This window comes from Gekko japonicus, unplaced genomic scaffold, assembly GCF_001447785.1.
Source record: "Gekko japonicus isolate JY-2015 unplaced genomic scaffold, Gekko_japonicus_V1.1 scaffold827, whole genome shotgun sequence".
In the NCBI taxonomy this organism is placed as follows: domain Eukaryota; kingdom Metazoa; phylum Chordata; class Lepidosauria; order Squamata; family Gekkonidae; genus Gekko; species Gekko japonicus.
Window position 1 is genome coordinate 170,433 of NW_015174867.1, and position 17,178 is coordinate 187,610.

Sequence of the window (17,178 nt, forward strand, 5' to 3'; positions counted from 1 at the left end):
TATTTAACTAAAGTTGGTTGGTGCCGATTCAGTAAAAGGGCTGGGTTTCTGTACTGACTGCAGTTTCTTTATTACATATTGTTTCTTGGACTGAAAAACAAAGCATTATGCTAATTAAAAAAAACTTAATCACCTCTCAGTGTGATTACCTCTCAGACAAGACTGAAGCACAGAATATTCCATCAGAGACAATAATTCTCATTAAACAATGCTATCATTTTATTCGGGGGGGGTGGGGGCAGGGATGGGCAAGCAAAACACAGGGTTCACCAACATGGTACCCGTGGGCACCATGGCAGCTGCTTTCTCCGGTACCCACTGAGTAGTTCAAAAAGTAGGCAGAGCCTTTGCAAGCCAGGGCTTGTTAGTCAATGCTCTCATTCAAATGAACATGTTTTCCATGGATGCAACAGCAGAAGCAGCCCTTTAACAACCTGGAGGATCAGGAGTACTACTACTAAAAACCCAGTCGTGGTTCCATTCTCCTCTCAGGCTTTCCTTGTTTTTATTCCCCCTTCTCTTTGTCACTTCCTTCTCTTAGTCTTTACTTCATTTTTTAAAATTCCCCTTCTGATATTCTTTTGCAAAGTGAGGAGGGAAGTACTGTGTTTGGCTCCACCTCCTGTGGCAGCCATTTTGGATTTAGCCTTGCCTCCTGTCGCACCCCGTCTCAAAATTCAAAGATGCCTGCAAGCTCATAAAGGTTGGACAGCCCTGCTTAAATGTATTTAGAGGCTCGTGGGAGGATGGAGAAAGCTGCAGGTACCCATCTTGTTGAGAATAAAACCGATCTAATCAAGCATTCTGTTGGGAGCCACAAAATAAAAATTAACTTCTGACCTGTCTTCTTCCCTGCAGTGTGCTAATTCAACTATAGCAAATGAGCTGTATTCTCTGAAATGTTTGAGAAGAGAAAGATATAGTATTTGTACCAAAATGCTTAATGTAGGTATGCACCATTTTCAAGTTGGTTCACTTTCTTTAAATTCCAAGGTATGACCCAACATTAAACTCCTCAGTATATATTTCAATTTTAGATAGTTTTCAGCATCTTCACCATTCAGCAATATATTCCCAAATGGAGTGCCAGAGGGTAAGGCATTAAATTTGAACCTAAAACACTGGTGTTTAAACTCCTGCTTAACTACAGGCATGATGAAGTTACTACTATTCAGCCTTCCATTAAAAAAAGTCTTGTAGTTCATATGGATTTTGGAAAGGTATGTAGTACAAAGAAAAAGTTATGAACAAAGTCTATAGAACAAGAGAGTAAGATTTAAAACCGTTAAATTATGGAGAATACAAATAGCCATAATTTCAGAGTGACAAAAAGTCTTAGAATGCTAACTACCTAAAGGGGGAAGAGTTGACAGTAGAAATGTATTTATTTACTTCTATTACAGCCCACATTTCTTGCTGAAACTCAAAGCAGATTACAATTAAAATTCAGATAGCATAAAGTATCCAGTAAATAATAAAACAGGACTGGAATTATAAAACTAGGGGAGGGGCGAACTGCCTAACACATGACTCACTGTAAAGCAGAAAGTGGATTACAAAGATAGAGGACAATCCATTAAAAGCAAGGTGCTACAACTCCATTCCCTTATAAAAGAGCCCATCTGCGCTCTTCCAATACTGCAGTCCTATTCCCTTTACAAAAATGCCTATCTGTTCAGTTGTCTCACAGGAGTCTGGCACCAGACAAATGTCTACTAGTCTGCTCACTTATATTTCCATATTTTCACTAATGAGAACTTGATTGTACTCATGTATTCAACTGTAACGTAAGTAAAAACCTCAAGCCACTATGAGGCCCATCTACTCCATCAACTGTATGCAGTCTACAGGAATGATCAATAGTTAAAATTGCCTGAAAAGGGGGGTTATGGAGTATACCTCTCAGCTAGCACACAACACCAGCAATGCTAGAAGCATTGTGTAGGCACTGTAAGATATCAATATATCTAACGCTGAACACACACATGTGTGGGAGGAGACAACAAACCTGGGGTAATCCTCAAGTTTGTGAAAGAATCAGACAGAAGTATGATGATTTTTCTTAACACCCCAAACCACAACTTAGAAAGAACCCCCCCCCCGAAATCTCATGATGCTACATCACAAGAAGTCAGTCACCATTGTGACCACTAGGTAGCAACCCCATTAACAGTGATGAAGAGAGCCACAGCTGCCACTGATAGGGGAAGGGTGATTAAGGTGAGGACTGGAAGGCAGAAGCAGACGAATGGGATACAGGTGGAGGAAGAGACAGTAATGAAAAGAGGATACAGGCAAAGGGTGAAAAAGGCAGGAAGAGGAAGCAGGAATAAGCAAGGAGAAGGAAACTGGTACTCGTGTGGGGGATTTCGACATGGATCCCCACTTACCAGATACTAATTTTTGTGGCAAACCACAAAAAACCCCAAAACACCCTGACAGATGGGCCTGTATTTTGCTAAAAAATATATTATACCAGGAGTAATGCCCGTTGTGGGAAGAAATACTACAAGATCTGGAAGGAAACTCCAGACGAGTGTCCTGACTGTGGCTGGTGGGGCGGGGCGGCAGAGGGAAGCGGAAAATGGAGGGAGGCAAGCCATGTTTCTTTCCTTCTGCTTAGCTATAAGGCAGGGCTGTCTCAAGTCATTTTGCTGCCCCAAGTGGGTAGAATGGGAGGACAGCCTCATGGTAACAGATATGGTTCTCTCCACCTCTGACTTTTTTTTGGGGGGGGGGTTATGCAGTGGCAGCTAAGGTAGAAAAGCACCTCCTCCTGTGCCATGTTTTCTGGGTTCCAAGGGTCTGGAAAGTAGTTCCATAGCTGATTACACGGTTGCCAACTTTGGGTTGGGAAATACCTGTAGATTTGAGGGGTAGAGCCTGGGGAGGGCAGGATTTGGGGTGGGGAGGGACCTCAGTAGGGTATAATGCCATAGAATCCACTGCCCAAAGCAGCCATTGTCTCCAGAAGAATGGATCTTGGTCATCTGGACATCAGTTTTAATAGCTGGAGATCTCCAGGTGCCGCCTGGAGGTTGGCTGATGTTAATTTGGGGCTATGCAGTCACAGCTAAGGTAGAAAAGCACCTCCTCCTGTGCCACGTTTTCTGGGTTCTAAGGGTATGGAAAGTAGTTCCATAGCTGATTACACAGTTGCCAACTCTGGGTTGGGAAATACCTGTAGATTTGAGGGGTAGAGCCTGGGAAGGGCAGGATTTGGGGTGGGGAGGGACCTCAGCAGGGTATAATGCCATAGAATCTACTGCCCAAAGCAGCCATTGTCTCCAAGAGAACTGATCTGGGTCATCTGGACACCAGTTTTAATAGCTGAAGCCCTGACTGCTACGTCACATTGGTTGTCATACAGGGGCCATCTCAGCAGGATATAAGGACACAGAGTCCACCATTTTCTCCAGGGGAACTGATCTATGCCATCTGGAAAGCAGTTGTAATTCTGAGTGATCTTTAGCCCTCACCTGGAGATTTGCAACCATGGTTTCCCCCAACAGACACTAAGGGGGAATTTATTTTACCTCAGAACATCAACAGCAAACTGTTTAGAATGTTAGAGGGAAAGGCCAGTGAGACTGCATATGCAAACGACCTCTGTGTTCCGAGGCAAAGGCGAATCAGGCCACATATGCAAATGACCTCTGTGTTCTGACTGGCTGCGTGGGGGAGAGGAAGAGCAAACTGTTTAGAATGTTGGAGGCAGGACTCGGGCAAAGCAGCCAGTGGATAGGAAGACCCTCTGAATGACAGATCAAAGAGCGAACTGATTTTGGAGCGTGTTGGAATGTTCAGGGGAGTCCATGACCAAACTAGAATTATATATACCTGAGGATGTAGGACTCCACAGTCTTTAGGTGCGATAGCTATAACTAAATCCTTTTTAAGGTAATTAATACAAACCTCATTAATATAGGGGCTTTTTTCCCTCTTCACTTTAGAAAATAGGCAAAACACCCACAGAAATCTCTCATCATCTGAAGAACATATTACCTAGAACTTATAACCTGATCTAAAATAAAGCTACATTTAAATAAAGTAACTGAGCCAGAGTATTACAACAATACTAATTTTAAGTGAAGAAATGTACTGAATGAAGCACTTCTTTTCACCATGAACAGAATCCTCAATATTATGCAGTCAGCTTTCATATTACTGGTTCCCAAAAGAGAAATTTAAAAAGTTTAACCATTATTATCATCATCATGCATTTATTTTAATAGACTACTAGTGCAAACAGATTTAATTCAACCATGTATAAGTGCATTAATTTAGCATTTTCATTCAGCCTCAAGTTGGATGCATCATTTCTGGCAAGGTGCCACAGAAACTTCACACCAAGAAATTAACGGCATGTTAAATTCTGCAGAACCTCTTGAAGTTCAAGGACCATGAATTGACATCACTAAGGAGACAAGAATGATCAGCTTACCAGAGGGCACTGACAATATCTTGACAACTTCCCTCTTCAATATTTTAGGAAGAGATTCAAAATACTGCCATAACCCTAACAACATGCAACAGGTTTTTGTTGTTTTTTTGTTGTTGTTGCCGAGTTTTCAGGGCAACTGATGTTCAGAGATAACTTGCCATTGCCTGTCCCTCTGTAGCAACCCTAGCATTCCTTGGTGGTATCCCATCCAAATACTAACCAGGGCTGACCCTGGCTTAGCTTCTAGGAACTGACGAGATAGGGCTAGCCTGGACCTTCTCATTATGCCAATGTAGTTGCACAACAAGCAATAAAATCTGATCCCAAAACAGCAAGTCTCAGGTCCAGGCTGACACACTATTACAGTTGAAATTATTAGCCAAAAATGAAATGTTGTCAAGGCAACACTTAAACAAGAATCTCGCAAAACCTTAAAAACTAACAATGTTATTCCAGTGTAAATGTTTATGGACTAGGGCACATTTCTTCAGGTGCTATGTGTGGATCCTCAGTTTGGAGACATTTTGTGTCTGGAGTCCCCCGAAGCACAATCAGAAGCCCACTCATGCAACAACCTTGCGGAAGCTAAGCAGGTTTGGTCAGTACCTTAAAGCATATCACCTGAAAAACTGTGTACACTGATTTGAGGTCCATGGAAGAAAGACAGGCTATAAACCCAAAACTCAATCTCTCTCTGCAAAAAACCCCCTAATTAAAGGATGACATATATCCCTGAAGGGTATGATTATAAGTTATAACAGTTGGGGGGGGGATAGGGATGTGAATGCTTATGATCACATTTTATATGTTGCCCTGTTCTGAACAAAAAATCTTCTCCAATAGGAAGCACAATTTAAAATGTTCCAGAATGCACAATGCTGTAAAAGTTATTAATCTATTTCCTAAAATAATGAATATGCTAGGCTTGTAGATAGCGACATAGAGAACGAAACTCATCATCAGGTAATCAGGCAGGAACTTATAAAATGCCCTCCCCTTTGGCATGGGGTTCTTGTATGCGGTGGGTGTGCCACAAATTATTTACATATTAATGGAGGAGCTAATAAAAAATGTTATCTGCAAGTAATTTTTGTGGACTTATTTGCAATTGATATTTCTTACCTTCTCTTAAACAGATACAAGTTGGAAACAGGCTCACAGATACAACAAAAATTCTTCTAATACATATAGTACAATCAATATTCATTAGTCATGTACAAACAAGAAAACATGTTCAGAAGACACCAATGTTCTGCCGTACACTTGGAAGGCCTAATATCGCTCACTGAACCTTGATGACACAACCACAAAATATGACCAAAGTTAGTTCTCCCAAGAAGTCGTAGCTTTTTTTACACAGGGGCTGAAGTCTTTCGTTTGTACTGAAACCACCAGTTGATTCATATAGAACCTTCCTATAGCTAATATAACTTCACCTCTCATTTGAACTCATCTGCCTCATGATTTCAAATGAGCTCTGGGCAGGAGCAGGAGAGAGAGCTGCTAGAGGGGTGAGTGTTGTTTTTTTACTTGCTTTCAGCTGAGAGGATTCACCTGAGGATATTGTGTGGGAAAACTGTGTTTAGCAGTGTGTGGAAGGGCTTAGAGTTGTTGCAAAGTCCTGGCTGATTGAGAGAGGAAGGGGCATTGTTTGACTGGGATTGACTGTAATTCAGTATTTAAGAAAACACCTTGCCAGAGGCACGAGCCGAAGGGTGAGCTAAAGGGCTCTTTGCCTGTGGCTCTTAGCCTAGGGACTCTTAGCCTAGGGACTCTGTAAGAAGCCCAAAAAGAGCCAGAAAGACAAGGCCCTAGGCTCTTTGTCTTTCCCGTAAAGTAATTTGACTTCGATAAGAAAAACACATAAATACCAAGGTTTTAAAAGGGGGATTATATTTACTTATTTTAAAAGACTAATGAAGCCAGAATGCCAGCAGGGGGTTGGGGGCTATCCAGTTTTTTGCACGGAGTGTCACATGTATGACTATCTGCCCACCGGGCAGAAGTCTTGGGTGTGTGCTCGGTGCAAGGAGCTCCTGGTTCTCAGGGAACGTGTGTGCTCCCTTGAGGCCAAGGTGGCTGACCTGGAGAAGCAGAGACAGTCAGCTAGGCACACAGAAAAGACTCTCGGGGACTTGTTAGCTACGTCCCACTCTGGATCTGGCAGCCCCGCTGCTGTCAGGGAGCATGAGGGTCTAGGGGAAACAGGGCACCATGCTGAGGATAAGGGGAATGTGCCCTCAGAAGGGACCTCTTCCCCAGCTGGTGAGCGGCTCTCCTTTTGCACCAAGGAACCATCCCTGAGCAGGGTGGGAGGGGGGCTCTTGGTAGTGGGTGATTCGATCCTTAGGCAGGTAGACAGCTGGGTGGCGAACCCGCGTACTGACCGTATGGTGACTTGCCTGCCTGGTGCAAAGGTAGCGGACATTACGCGTGTTTTAGATAGGCTGGTAGATAGTGCTGGGGAGGAGCCAGTGGTCGTGGTGCATGTCGGCACCAACGATGTGGGGAAATGCAGTCGTGAGGTCCTGGAGGAGAAATTTAGGATGCTGGGCAGGAAACTTAGGTCCAGGACCTCCAAGGTAGCCTTCTCAGAAGTGCTACCTGTTCCACGCGCAGGGCCGGAGAGACAGGCACAGATCAGGAGTCTCAATGCGTGGATGAGACGATGGTGTAGGGGGGAAGGGTTCAGGTTTGTTAGGCACTGGGATACTTTTTGGAACAAGAGGGAGCTGTACAGGCGAGACGGTCTCCACTTGTCCCGAGAAGGAACCAGGCTGCTGGCACTTAAAATCAAAAAGGTGGCAGAGCAGCTTTTAAACTGAATATTGGGGGAAAGCCGACAGGAGATGAAAAGTCTCTGGTTCGGGTTGGCTCATCTCAGAGAGATGAGGGGGTACCTGTTGCTTTTCTACAGGGAGGTGGATTGAAATTGTCCACAGAGGCCATGGCTGGTGACATGGACTGCCGGACAACGACTCGAGATAGCAAGAGGAAGGATGCAGGCTTAACTTGTAAGGGAAATTACAGCTGTTTCTATACAAATGCTAGAAGTGTCCGAGGTAAAATCGGGGAGTTGGAGTGCTTGGTGTCGGAGGGAAAAATAGACATTGTGGGTATTTCTGAAACTTGGTGGGATGAGGAAAATCAGTGGGACACAGTGATTCCCGGTTATATATTATATCGGAAGGATAGGGGGGGAAGGGTTGGAGGTGGGGTAGCTCTGTATGTCAGAGAGGGTATAAAGTCTAGAAAGATTGAGAGGCTAAGTGAATTGGATTCGCTTCTGGAAGTTCTATGGGTTGAAATAGGGGGGCCAAAAGGAAACTTAACACTGGGAGTTTGTTATCGCCCACCAGATCAAAAGATAGAGGAGGATTATAAAATGATGAATGCCTTAAAGATAGCAACTAGACAAAAACACTGTGTAATAATAGGTGATTTTAACTACCCACACATTGATTGGGTCAATATGTGTTCTAGCCGGGAAAAAGAGATTGAGTTTCTAGACACTCTAAATGACTGTGCTATGGAGCAGATGGTCACGGAACCTACCAGGGGAGAGGCGATCCTTGATTTGGTCCTAAGTAACACTCAAGACCTGGTGAGAGATGTAAAAGTGATTGCACCGCTTGGAAACAGTGATCATAATGTTGTTGAGTTCATCATTTGTACAAATAGAGAATTGGCCAAAAAGACTCACACAACCATTTTTAACTTTAAAAGGGGTAATTTCTCTGATATGAGGGGACACGTGGGGAGGAAACTGAAAGGAAAAGTAGAAAGGGTCAAAACAATTGGGGAAGCTTGGGATCTATTTAAAACTACGATCCTAGAAGCTCAAAAAATATATATTCCGCAGGTTAGGAAAGGCACAAACAGGTATAGGAAAAAGCCTGCATGGTTAACAAACAGAGTAATGGAGGCTGTAAAAAGTAAAAAGAATTCCTTTAAGCAGTGGAAAGCTAGTCACAGTGAGGCTGATAAAACGGAACACAGGCTATGGCAAATAAAATGCAAGTCTGAGGTCAGGCAGGCAAAAAGGGAATATGAGGAGCATATAGCAAAAAACGTAAAAACCAACAATAAAACTTTCTTCAAATACATTAGAAACAGGAAACCAGCCAGGGAGGCAGTGGGGCCCTTGGACGACCAAGGGGTAAAAGGAGTATTGAAGGATGATAGGGAAATGGCTGAGAAGCTAAATGCATTTTTTGCCTCCGTCTTCACTGTGGAAGATGAGAAGTGCTTGCCCACTCCAGAACCACTGATTTCAGGAGGGGTGTTGAAAGACCTGAGTCAGATTGAGGTGACGAGAGAGGAGGTCCTAAAACTGATAGACAACTTAAAAACTGAAAAATCACCAGGCCCAGATGGCATACATCCGAGAGTTCTGAAAGAACTCAAATGTGAACTTGTAGATCTCCTGACAAAGATATGTAATCTTTCCTTAAAATCTGCCTCCATTCCTGAGGATTGGAAGGTAGCTAATGTCACTCCCATCTTTAAAAAGGGTTCCAGAGGAGATCCGGGAAATTACAGGCCAGTCAGTCTGACGTCGATACCGGGTAAATTGGTGGAAACCATTATTAAGGAAAGAATTAGTAGGCACATAGATGAACAAAACCTATTGAGGCAGACTCAGCACGGTTTCTGTAAGGGAAGATCTTGTCTCACTAACCTGTTAGTGTTCTTTGAGGGGGTGAACAAACATGTGGACAAGGGGGATCCAATAGATATTATTTACCTTGACTTCCAGAAAGCTTTTGATAAAGTTCCTCATCAAAGGCTCCTAAGTAAGCTCAAAAATCATGGGATAGAAGGACAAGTCCTTTTATGGATCAAAAACTGGCTAGTTCATAGAAAACAGAGAGTGAGTGTAGGTGGGCAATTTTCTCAGTGGAGGGTGGTAAGCAGTGGGGTACCGCAGGGATCAGTACTTGGTCCACTGCTTTTTAACTTGTTCATTAATGATTTGGAGATGGGAGTAAGCAGTGAAGTGGCTAAATTTGCGGATGATACAAAGTTGTTCAGGGTGGTGAAAACCAGTGAGGATTGTGAGGCACTCCAAGGGGATCTGTCAAGGATGGGCGAGTGGGCGTCAACATGGCAAATGGGGTTCAATGTGGCCAAGTGCAAGGTGATGCACATTGGAGCCAAAAATCCTAAATATAAATACACATTGATGGGGTCTGAACTGGCAGAGACTGAGCAAGAGAGAGATCTTGGAGTTGTAGTGGATAACTCACTGAAAATGTCGAGACAGTGTGTGACTGCAATAAAGAAGGCCAATGCTATGCTGGGGATTATTAGGAAGGGTATTGAAAACAGATCAGCCAATATAATAATGCCCCTATATAAATCAATGGTGAGACCTCATTTGGAATACTGTGTGCAGTTCTGGGCACCACACCTTAAAAAGGATATTATAGCTTTGGAAAAAGTGCAGAAAAGGGCAACTCGAATGATAAAAGGGTTGGAACACTTTCCCTATGAGAAAAGGTTAAAGCGCTTAGGGCTCTTTAGCTTGGAGAAAAGACGACTGAGGGGTGACATGATCGAGGTTTATAAGATTATGCATGGGAAAGAGCAGGTAGAGAAAGAGGTACTTTTCTCCCTTTCTCACAATACAAGAACTCGTGGGCACGCCATGAAACTGCAGAGCGGTCGGGTTAGAACGGATAAAAGGAAGTACTTCTTCACCCAAAGAGTGATTAACACATGGAATTCACTGCCACAGGAAGTGGTGGCGGCTACAAGCATGGACGGCTTCAAAAGGGAATTAGATAAGCATATGGAGCAGAGGTCCGTCAGTGGATATTAGCCACAAGGTATAGATAGGGGCTCTGGGGCAAGTGATGCTCTGTCTTCTTGGTGCTTGGGGGGGTCATACAGTGGGAGGGCTTCAAATGTCCTGGCCCCACTGCTGGACCTCCTGATGGCACTGGTATTTCTGGCCACTGTGTGACACAGAGTGTTGGACTGGATGGGCCTTTGGCCTGATCCAACATTGGCGTCTCTTATGTTCTTATGTTCTTAATGTCCAAATATGCTTCTTCTAATGCATAAGAACAGTCCAAGTGTAATTGTGAATTAAAATAATACCAGATAACTTAGAACATAAACAAATACTGCCAAAGGAAGACAGCCCTTTTCATTTCTAGCCCTCCATGACTTGTTATATCACATAACCCAACCTCACAATTCTAGTAACTCGTTACAGAAAATTAGGAGGGAAAGCTTAATATCATCCCAGTAAATATACAGAAAAAATGGATACCATGAAACTTATCCAAGGTGGTTAATGTCACAGTGCAACAAGCCTGGATCCTGCAAGGAACCCCAAAATCTCCTCCCCAGGATTTTCCAATCAGCTCACAGCCTTGAGCAGGCTAATTTACCCCCCCTTCCCCTTCAAATGGTTCAAGTGTTCTCAAAATTCAGCCTTGGATCTCATGGAGTGTTTCTGCTAATGAAGCATTTCTATCAGAACAGCATGACTTTCTATACACACACCCTCCAAAGCAACCCAAAATGCTTCCCCCAGGGGGTCCATCAGCTCCAACAGACCATTTGGAACAAGGAATCTTTTTGTTTTGGTTAATTTACAAAGTCATACTATTATGCATACCCGAGGAATTCCCCATTCCACCAAGTACACAAAAACTCCTACAGATGACCCTGTTCTGCTGCTTTGGTGATGACAGGGGCCAGCCACTTTACAATTAAATTGCCAAGTTTGGAGCCTAAACTGTGGTTCATCTCGGCAGTCTGTGTCCCTTGGGCACATTCAGTCCTCACCAGACTGTTTCAGGAGTTTTGTGTCTGCATTTTTCTTTCAGTTAATTTATAATGTGTCCTGTATACCTGGCATCCAAAAGCTGGCTGGCCTTGGTAACTAATTTTTATTTTCTAGATAGCTGTGAAGTCCAACACCACCATGATATTACCTGCAAAAATTAGATAATTCCTTCAGTAAGTGGACCTTATAGTAACTGTATCAATAAAGAGAAAACAATCCTTTAAACTTAAGAACATAAGTGACGCCAATGCTGGATCAGGCCAAAGGCCCATCCAGTCCAACACTCTGTGTCACACAGTGGCCAGAAATACCAGGTGCCATCAGGAGGTCCACCAGTGGGGCCAGGATATTAGAAGCCCTCCCAATGTTGAAACCCCCCCCCAAGCACCAAGGACAGAGCATCACTTGCCCCAGAGCCCCTATCTATACCTTGTGGCTAATAAGCATATCCTCTGCTCCATATGCTTATCTAATTCCCTTTTGAAGCTGTCCATGCTTGTAGCCGCCACCACTTCCTGTGGCAGTGAATTCCATGTGTTAATCACTCTTTGGGTGAAGAAGTACTTCCTTTTATCCGTTCTAACCCGACCGCTCAGCAATTTCATTGAGTGCCCACGAGTTCTTATATTGTGAGAAAGGGAGAAAAGTACCTCTTTATCTACCTGCTCTATCCCATGCATAATCTTATACCCTACCTGCTCTATCCCATGCATAACCTTAAACCTCGATCATGTCACCCCTCAGTCGTCGTTTCTCCAAGATCATGTCACCCCTCAGTCGTCGTTTCTCTAAGCTAAACTTAAACTTGCTATCTTTAATCTTATCTAAATGAATACATGAAATTATTTTTACTTTTACACTGCAATTAATGTTGTAACTTTGGCCAGTTTGCCCTTTCAAATGCTTAATTTTTAAACTCAGCAGATACATAGCTTTTACACAAGTTCAGATACAACATGTACGTATTGTGGAGGATGAAATTAGTTTTACAAAGTGATAAGAAATGTTGGGCAACCTAAAATTTCATTACATTCGGGAGTTTTGTTTTTACACCCAAATAAACAGTATATACTTGTTGTTAAGCCCTACCTGCATAGTTCAGGCTAGCCTGATCAACAGATCTCAAAAGCTAAGCATGGTCAGTATTTGGATAGGGGACCACCAAGGAATATCAGGACCTTATACAGAGGCATATATTAAAATGTTCTTGGATTCCACACTATTACAATCATACAATGAAATCTTCACCTGGTGTAAGGACATTCTACAGAGCCCTTGCTGGGGTAAAACAAATACAAGTCATAATTCTATAGCACCATAGTGTGACAAATTTGTCATTACTTCATTTAGCACCACCCACCAAACACAGGGTCCTGAGTCACATTCTCTTAAGAATGTTTAGATGTGTGAGAATCTTTGAATACAGAGTAGGCTTCCTGTTTGACCCTTGAAAGTGGCAAGGACATTTCCATTTCCTTAAATTTCATAACATTCCTGTTTACTAGATCTTTTCTTCCTGATGACAAACCCCTCCTCTCATGTTACAGAAAATCAAAACCTAAACACATTTAACTTCACATGCACCTCTAGCAGGAATTCAACTTAAACTGAGCTATACACTGTACCTACAGGTCTAACCCATTTATTATTAAACACTGTAAGCTTTGTACAGTACTCTACCAGCACCTGTTTATAGTGTTCTCTGTTTTCATAATCAAATTCTAAATGTTTAGGGTAAAAATGTGCACCATGAGAAAAATGTGCATCATGTTTAGGGTAAAAATGTGCACACTGCCTTAGTGCAACGAACTACATGAATGAGACCAGGGCATCCTCTGGCTTGCACAGATTCTCTCCTCTTCCATCTTCCCTTGACACTTATCCAGCCAAACAGTCATGCCACTTAAGAAACAAGAAAATGCTACCGTAAACTGAGGGACAAACAACAGTCTGCACTTGACCTGAAATCAGGATTCCAAACCAGAATACTCTACTGTAACTACAGCAAGAATAAGCTACCAATCAGAAATGTTAGAAGCAGCTCACAAAACCAGTATGCCAAATAGCACTGCTTATTTTTATTGTATTTGTCAGCATACAAATGCTTTTCTCTTCTCATAATCTAACAACCACCCTATTAAGTAGGTCTGAGAGCAAATATGGGCATTGTGGATCCCGGTGGCCCATTCAAGCCCAATAGGGTTGTTGAGAGGATAAAATGGAAGGGAGGAGAATGATTTAGGTCTCCCCATGGGGGGGGGGGAAGGCAGAGTATAAATGAATAAATAAATGACTAACCCAAAACTACAACAGAACAGAGTTTGAGTCTGGCCAACAAAGTTTTATTCAAGGTATGAGATTTCATGTGCACAGACACTTCCTCAGACACAGAATGAGGAAGTCTACATGCACGCAAAAGCTCATACTTTGAATAAAACTCTTTTTTTGGGGGGAGTGTATTTTTCATATGTGCATGTGTATATTTGGTGAGTGTATGTGTACCTGGAAATCATGGCGACTTCAGTTGCCTCTGATATTTCAAGGAAATATCATCCCATCCAAGTACTTGCCAGAGTTGACCTTGCTTAGCCTCCGAGATAGAATCATAGAATGTTAAAGTTAGAAAGGACCTTGCAGGTCATCTAGTCCAACCCCCCACACTCTGCAGGAGCATAGCTGAAAGATAGCCCTACATACCTACAACATACCCAAAAGATGGCCGTCCAGCCTCTGCATGTGGGGGTTCAAATACAGTGGCAGTGCTGGCCACCAGCAGGCCCTGACAGAGGATCGTATGCAAACCACCACCACCCCATGCAAACACAATCCTCACAGCCATCTGGGACAGTATCTTTGCAGCTGCCGGTTGAGCAGAGAGCCGTGCTACCTCACCGTGGAACCCTGAGCGGGTGTAAATATGGCTGTGGCAGCCCCCAACTTACCAGTGAGAAGGAGGAGGAGGGAGGAGGAGGAGGAGGAGGAGGAAGAGGTTGGATTTATATCCCACCTTCACTCGGAGTCTCAGAGCGGCTCCTTTCCCTTCCCCTCCCCACAACAGACACCCTGTGAGGTAGGTGAGGCTGAGAGAGCTCTGAGAGAACTGTCCTTGAGAGAACAGCTCTGACAGAACTATGGCTTGCCCAAGGTCATCCAGCAGCTGCAAGTGGAGGAGTGGGGAATCAAATCCGGTTCTCCTAGATTAGAGTTCGCGCACTTAACCACTACACCAAACTGATGAAGCGAAGGGGTTCTCTGCTTGACTGCTGCAGATGGAGTTGTTCCACTGCGCTTAAGTAATAAAGTAGCTCCACACACACTCAAGCAGCCTCCTGCTCTCTTCCGTGCATCAATTGCTTGTTAGCCAGATGACCCCTGGATGGGTCAGTTCCATCCCACAGGCCGTGTTTGATACCCATCATCTAGATTGTTGCAGGGTCTGGATCCTGATTTTTTTTGCCTCTGTTGGGTGGTCCGTTGTTGTAGGTAAAATCCTGTTTAGCATGAGAGGACTCTCTGCTATGAAGCAAAATTCTGCCACCTAGGGCCTGTTACAGAGCTATCATGGCCTAGGTCAATAGCGATGTGTTGGACTGGTTTGAACAGCAAGCTGAAGCTGATAATAATAAATGTTGTGTATTTTCTTTGGACCTGTCTTGCAGTAGGCTATTTCTAAGTAACATTCTAGATTTGTTGATCTGATTCTTTACTTCCTTGGGTGGATATTACCATTTAAGTGAGAGTCCCATCAAAGTGGTTAGAACAAAGGCAGTTGTAATGTTCAGCCTGACAGTAGAAAATGTTTGGTATGTTTTAGGGTGGTAGCTGGAAGCATGCAGGTTTGTGGCAGTTAGTGGGCTTCCAGTATAAAGTAATGTTTATATGTTCCAGTATAAAGTAGTGTTCATTGTACAATGATATCGGTTAAGTGTTCTTGTTTTATATGCTGATCCATAGTCAGGTTGATGATGGGATGGAAGTTGTTTAAGTCATGATGGAATTTCTCAAGAGTTTCCTTCCCCATGACTCCAGATACTGAAAATGACATCAACAAATCTTAAGTGCTGAAGATGTTAAACTGGCAGAAGCTGAGGGAACATTACTCTAGGTCGGCCATGAAAACGTCTGCATATTCTTGGTGAATGAGGACACCTATGAAAGTGCCATTTTTCTGAAGGCACAAGCTGTTGCCAAATCCAAAGTAGTTGTGGGTGAGGACAAAGTGGCAGAACACGGTAGCAAAGTCTGTTGTGGTACTGTCAAGGATAATGCTAGTATTTAGGGACTCACCATCTACAATGTTCAAAGTAATGGGAAATGTAAAAAAAACAGAGGGCTCATTTTATCATATGTGGTGGACTTGTGAGAAAGCAAAAAAGTATTGGTCAGAGATACATGAAGAAATGGAAAAAAATGTAAAATGTAAATTTAAGAAAGAACCGGAAATATTACTTTTGGGACTTAAAATGGAAGAAGTCGATGTGGCAAAAAGGACATTGATGTGGTATATGATCACAATGGCCAGAATGACATATGCTCAATGCTGGAAGCAAGACAAAGTGCCTGAGGTTGGGGACTGGATTAAGAAATTACTTTTTATGGTTGAAATGGACAAAATGACAAGGAAACTTAATAATTTGGAAGAAGCGGATTTTTTTGCGGACTTGAAGGATTTTAAAGACTATTTGGAAAGTAATTGGGATATAAAGTACGGTTTATTTAGTTTTGATAACTATTGAAAATTAATTGATATTGTAAAATAGATTAAGATGTATAACCAGAATAGGGATGGGTAAATTACCTATAGATTTGTGTAATAGAATTAAAAGGAGGTTAAGAGGATTTAAGAACTGAGCAGGAGGTTGGAGCACTGTGGGAAGCTGAAAAGGGGGGAGGGGAGGGGAGGAGGGGAGGATATATGGGTATAAAAGTGTGTGATGTATATTGACTTGTGTTTACTATATCCTAATAAAATGGTTTTACAGGCAAAATGGTATTTTCTGGGAAACTGTCAATGGATTATAGTTTTCTCAGGAAGTTAGTAGTACCATGCAAGTAAAGGGGTATTCATTTCTCTTTTAATCTTAATCCACTACACACACATCCTACAAGTATATATACGAACTAGCAGTAAAGCCCGTTGTGAAAGCAATACAACGGGATCTAGAAAGAGGCTCTGGGGCAGTGCTCTGGCTTTGGGCAAACAGTGTCAATTTGCTGTGGTGACCTTAGCAGGGTATAATGACAGAGTCCACTGTTTTCTCCAGAGGAACTGATCTCTGCTACCTGAAGAGCAGTTGTAATTGTGAGTAATCTGTAGCCCTCACCTGGAGATTGGCAACAATTGTTACCCAGGACAAAATGGCTGGTTTGGAGGGTGGAGTCTATGGCATTCTACCTGTCTGAGGTCCCACCCCTCTGCAAACCCCACCCTCTCCAGGCTCCACCCCTCAAATCCCCAGGAATTTGTCAGCATGTAGTTGGCAACCCCATCTCCTTCCCAGCTAGCCACCAACCTACCATTATCTGCCCCTTTGACTTCAGCTGACTTCTGCCCTCCCTTCTGCAGAGCAGTTGTAATACTGAGTGCTCTCCAGCCCTCACCTGGAGATTGGCAACAATGGTTCCCTATGTGGGACTGACTGGTTTGGAGGGTGGAGTCTATGGCAGTGTACTTGTCTGAGGTCCCACCCCTCCTCAAACCTCACCCTCTTCAGGCTCCATCCCTCAAGTCTCCAGGAATTTCCCATCTGGAGTTGGCAACCCTATCAGGATTGGCCCCAATGTGGTTTCTCCCAAAGGCCAAAGTAGGTGACAGGACCAAGCTTAGTTGCCTACCAACAGGCACTGAGGGGAATGTAGGGTTGCCAGCTCTAAGGAGGGAAATACCTGGAGGTTTGGGGGGTGGATTCTGTAGAGGGCAGCATTGGGCAGG